A 6,000-nucleotide genomic window follows, 5' to 3' on the forward strand; every position below is an offset into this window, starting at 1 on the left:
TAAGGGAGAAAACAAAGGAAAACCATATACAAGGTCATTATCAAGTATGACCTCAGCCAACACCCACTAGCTCATTGAACCTATGTGTGTCGCTCTAAATGTTGAGGAAGTATAGAGTGATCAACCACATACTTGTCACCAAAGCCGCACACATCTCGCAGGTATCTCACCATATGCTACAAAATGCCCCTATGCTCAAGGCCAATATCAACCACTACATGACTGACTATTCCAGTTGCAAATGCAGCTACTACAAATGGAAGCTCGGGTCTTGAGATAGATATCTTGTACATGAGACTCTCGAATGCTGATGCAATCCTGGAAATCTATGCCAACATGACCATCTCAGTCAAATCTGGCTCAGAACTCCACACTTGGAAATCATCCAAACACCTTGACTCCAATCCTTGGAATCCAACCTCATGTCCATTGCATCTCACATGCGTACTAAAAGCATATGTCTATTGTGAACCCTTGCGAGTCAAGAGCAATGTCAAGCTCCAACTCACACACATCAGCCTCTAACCTAAGCATATCCATGAATGATTGAATCAAAATTGAATCCTCGGTACTCAAAGCCATCCATATCCGTCATCGTATACAGGAATGACAAGCCCTATTGCACAATTGTCTGCACAATTGGCTCAACATGCTCACCAACTAGAGCATCATGCAACGTATTTGCAAAGGAGACACACCTCGTCTCTCTGCATGGCCACGTACTCACAAGGTCTCAAATGTGACATACTCGCATTGCATGAATCATTCCAACGCTATCACCTCTCACTATGACTAGCTGTCCGCGATGCAATCTGAAATAGTGCTCATGCAACACTACCTGGCATTTGCTATCTCGTAAAACTGAATCACAGAGATCAAGATCTGTGTGTCCAGCCTAGCACATGGTGTACATTGTGTAGCACGTATGATGCACCACTTGTTAAAGATAGTCTGCCATCTCCTGCACCAACTATGTCATGCATTGAACCATCAACTAGACGCACATGTCCAAGCATACCACTAGTATGTGTGCTACACCATTCACAACTCGACGTGACATGAAATCTAGCACTTGTGTCTAGTATCCAATGCGAAGGTAATGTGTCATCAAAAACTGACATAAGAAAGTCAAGAGTAAACATGGAAGCAAAATTGACATCTCCTTCATGTGTAGCCTCATATGCTACATATACTCCCACATTAGTCAAGTGATAGCATCTTTCCTGTGTTGTCTCATCCGTTGAAAACAACGCCTGTGTATATGCCCTATATGACCACAATGTAGCCTCATATGCTACATATACTCCCACATTAGTCAAGCGATAGCATCTTTCCTATGTTGTCTCATCCGTTGAAAACAACGCCTGTGTATATTCCCTATATGACCACAATGCCAACACACAACATCTCTATGTCTGCAAGATTTCCCTCTGGCTATAGGCATCTCTATGGACTCATCTCTACCAAAAACATTGCACAATCTCTGGCATAAATCTCTAGCTGTACATGCATCCAAATTGATGCGATAGACATACTCACCAAGTTGTAACATGATTGTTGAACATGCAAGCTCGTCCAAGTCCTCCCACTCATCGTCCATCATAGACTTTGGCCTAGCATACATGCCTTGTAGTGGCAACACTTGGCCCAAGTGAGTCAATGCATCATGCTACCTGCTTTCCAATGCTCGAAGTTTGAACCATCAAACTTTGTATGAAATAGCATAAACTTTGACAATGATGTACTTTCCAAATACATGGAAAACCTATGAACAAGATCAAGCACAAATTGATGTACTTGCCAAATACATGGCAAACCTATGAACAAGATGTAGCACAAATTGATCAACTAACAATAGCCAAAGCCTAGCTAACTCATAAACCAAGCAATTCAAAATACAACATACATTTAAGCATAAGCTATCCAAGAGAACTCTCAGTAAATGTGGCAATCAATGTAATGACACAAGTGAGCAAAATTGCTCAAATGATGCCAAAAATCCGCTCGAATCCAATAGCACAATGTGGTAACCGATGGATCTATCATCAACCGCTCTAATCCAAGAGCACTATGTGGTAACCAATGAATCTATCATCAACAATCTCCCTCCTTAAGAGATTATCGCATACATGTCAAATGACATAATCCGGTGAGCAAACACTCTCACAATGTGATGCCAAAACATTTGGCATAGAAACCACTGACTGCCCAAATGCAATCGAGCGTGATAGCAAACCATGTGCATGAACACATAAAATTGAAATAAATATGGAAAAGTTTTGGCAGTACTCCTACTATCTAACCATAATAACCATACATGCTCAAAACCATGATAAAGTCATGCGCAAAATCTGGCTCAAGCATACATAAGCTGCCCCAAAGTCTCAACTCCTTGAACCTAGAAAACAATCCTACAATCCAAAACACAAATTTCATCAACCGCACTCTACAAGAGCAAGGCAATTATTGGCAAGAACTTGGCTGCCAAAATATGGCACAAATTGATGCTCAAAAATAGCTAAAAATCAACCACATATGTCACTACAAAATAGAGAATATCATCTCTGAAAAGCACACATTATGTGTATCCACATGGCAATACAAACGAGCATCAAAGCATGCCAATCCATGCACCACACCCTCAACAATAGGTTTTACATATTTTTGTCAATACATAAACCGCATAAGATCTTAAATCTGCAGATCACAAGTTTGCGTGAGAAAGACACCATGCTGCGTTACACTTTCTTATTATTGATCATGACGCATGGTGCTATCTTTGCAAGTCTTTGCTACATCCAAACTTAAACAAAGTAGGTTCCAAAGCTGGAGTCATTATATCCATCTAGTTCTAAAACAAGCAGTTGAAGAGATGATAACTCAGAAAAATTTTCATAAATTGAAAGGGAGGCTCCTTACCTCCTTCATGAAGGATAACTAGCTGGAACCAATGGAAGTGCAAGCAATACTCAATGAGAGTGGCATCTTGCAGATGGGATACAGGGCACTCTTCAAAGCATTAGCTAAAAAGTCTCAAAATAAATTACAAAGAGAATCACTGCTGCCAAAGCCGTCACATGTAAAGGCTACATGACAGCACGCAAACAATGAGGTCTTTTGAGAAACTTGGATCACCATTCCATATTGAAGCAACATTCTTAGGCAAGGGGGATAGAGAGGTACAGTATAACAAGCATAACAATCTCTTTGTTGATCTTGAAGCATTGCAAAGGTATGCAGTTCACTTCTTTGATATGAGTCAAGAGCAGTGCAATGGGGTTCTCAAATTTTCTTTGAAGCTCAAAGAGTGCAAGGTCCTGAAGAAGAGGAAGCTAGAGAGAGTCACCATTACCCTCATGAATAGAGCTTTGGATCCATCAATAACCAAAGAGGACCCACGATACTTCAGCATGCAATTTGAAAACAACATTCTGATGCTAGGATCATTTTAGGTATACTTAGTTCACTCTGTAATAACAAAAATATTGAATTATGATATGTGGTTCTTGATTTTATGTTTCCCTTTTTCATTGCAAATTGATAAGTAAGATTTTGAAATCCTTGATTGGGTTTTAGTCAAACCCAAATTCCATCTATCATGAGTGAACAAAGAAATGGAGGTGTGCTTTTAGTGGAAGGAATTGGTGACTATACAATCGAATGGCACATGGAAGGTGACTTTAAGACTCTTAAGTGCATGTACAACATAACACACGGTGCAGCTATGGCAAATCAATGCTTATATTGCATTGTTGATGCACAATCTCTTGAGAGTGTGCAATGGAGTAGATCTCCCAATAAACATCTTCAAGATAAATCTATTAGGCTAGTGCTTGATATTCCTCTAAGTAAAATTCATGTATGTACAATTCATGCACTCTGCAGAATAATTGAAAAGGTGGTTCATTTGTACATATATTTTTCATGGACCTTAAAGCCAGAGAGTGAGTCAAAAAGAGTCATCAAAGGAATAGAGCGAGTGCTCTTAGACAATGGTTTGCATGGAGGCAATGCCAAAATCAAAGAGAACCCTAAGATGTCTCAAAGTCATTACAAGGTACCTAGGATCAATAGGTGGAGTGAAGGTCAAAAGGTTTCTTGGGTTAGCCTCAAAGACTCTGATAGAGAAGAGAGGAGAAACCTATTCAACAAATGGAAAAATTTACACAGAGTAGTTAAAGACAATGCTGATGGTGGGGAAATCACAAGGCAAACCTATGGAAATTACTTGATAAAAATTTTCACTACGTTGAGCAGCATTCTTGGGTCAAAAGTAAGCTGCTCACATCATTTCAAGCAGCCTTTCTAGATTGAAAGAAGGCATACCTGACAGGGTGGGGTGGGCAACATATCACTCATTACATGGTGAGTTAGCATGCTCCATATGCAAACAACATTTAAAAATCTACTGTAGTCACCATTTGTTTTATTGCAATGCAGCACATACTATTCAACCATGGTCCATATTTTGCCAAGACATACAACTCATTGTCAATATGGTGCACACAAGGCATGGAAAAGACCCACTACATGGCAAGACTTGGTTACTTTAAGCACACCACACACGGGGGAGGAAAGGATAAAGCTAATAGCCTATTAGAGTTATACCAATGGACTTATAAACGACTTATTCATTGAGCAAGGTAGAAGAAGCTCCTTAAGAGCTCAGAAATTACATGTTATTTACAACACATCCATAAAGAAAAAAAGCAAAGGGCTTGGGGAAACTCAAATGTGGAGGAGCGACTCAGACTCGTGGTTCAATTTTAGCAAATTTTTGTTGTCTTTGTTGGCTTTTTATGCTATTATTAACTTTTTGTGCTTTTTGGAATATTTGAAAGCAATGTGCTTTCTAAAATGAGATAAACCTAAAAATTATATTTTTAGTCACTACCCATCAGGTATAAAAATGACCATCCAATGTGAACAATGGGAATTAAATAGAATTTTTACGAGAATTATTTTTATAAAAAGTGACAGTGTAGATGCATCAGAGCAGCATAGAGTCATAATTATGTCAGGGCATCATAGTGCAACACAGTTCAGTTATGGTCTCAGTAGTTGTTGGGATGTTGTTCTAATTAATCAATTTATATTAAAAATTGAAGGAAAAGGGGTGAGAGTTGACCACCAAAAGTAGTGTTCTGGTTTTAAAAAAATCCCAAAAAGCTTGTAACTATTTCTAGCTAGAGAAGGGGCGCCTTATTTCTACTTGGGGAGCAAGCCAGCTTGGCAAGAAACCTATAAATTGGTCCCTAGTGCTCATTTTTCAGTGCGGACAGTTGCATCTACTACCACATGGCTAGACGTACGTATTATATGGAGTGGTGTAATCTCTCCTTCAACACCTCCATAAAATCTTCTCTCTCATTTGTGAAAAGAAGAAGAAGAAGAACACTCTCTTTCTACTTGGTTACTATTCTTTCTTCTCTTTTCACGGTGTACGCGCTCTTCAACAACTTCGTGGCAAAAACCTCTATGTAGCTCTCATCACCACTCTCTTGTGCCAAAGAAAGAAGCCTTCCCACATCTGGCAATCACTTCTAAAGCATGGTAAGAAGCTCAAAACTCCATAGCCATTATCTCCCTTTCTCTCTACTTTATTTATGAGTAACCATCCTCTTGGTGGTTGTTTTTTTGTATAGAAAGGCATGTATGGGCTTGTTGGATGTGTTCTAGGATTCTCCATGCTTGTTTCGTCATGTTTAGCATGTTGATTTATGAAAACTTGTGTTTATGGTCACGTAGGTACATAAACAAGTGCTTTTTGCTTCATGTCATGTAGACGATAGGAACATTGTTTTGATTCTATCTCCCAAACCGCTATAAATGAGGTCAAACCCTTTGAATCAAAAAATAAACACATCATTTGGAACTTTTTCTCTCTCATGTATCATGTGAAAATTCCGCACAAGCAAAGAGTTATGGTCAAAATATTGCTTGTTGCCCACTGCACAGTCAATATTTTGGACCCCAGGCTTCTTAGAGAACCACCATATA

The sequence above is a fragment of the Adiantum capillus-veneris genome, chromosome 22 (genome assembly GCF_014529385.1).
Source record: "Adiantum capillus-veneris isolate H3 chromosome 22, ASM1452938v2, whole genome shotgun sequence".
NCBI classification, from domain to species: Eukaryota; Viridiplantae; Streptophyta; class Polypodiopsida; order Polypodiales; family Pteridaceae; genus Adiantum; species Adiantum capillus-veneris.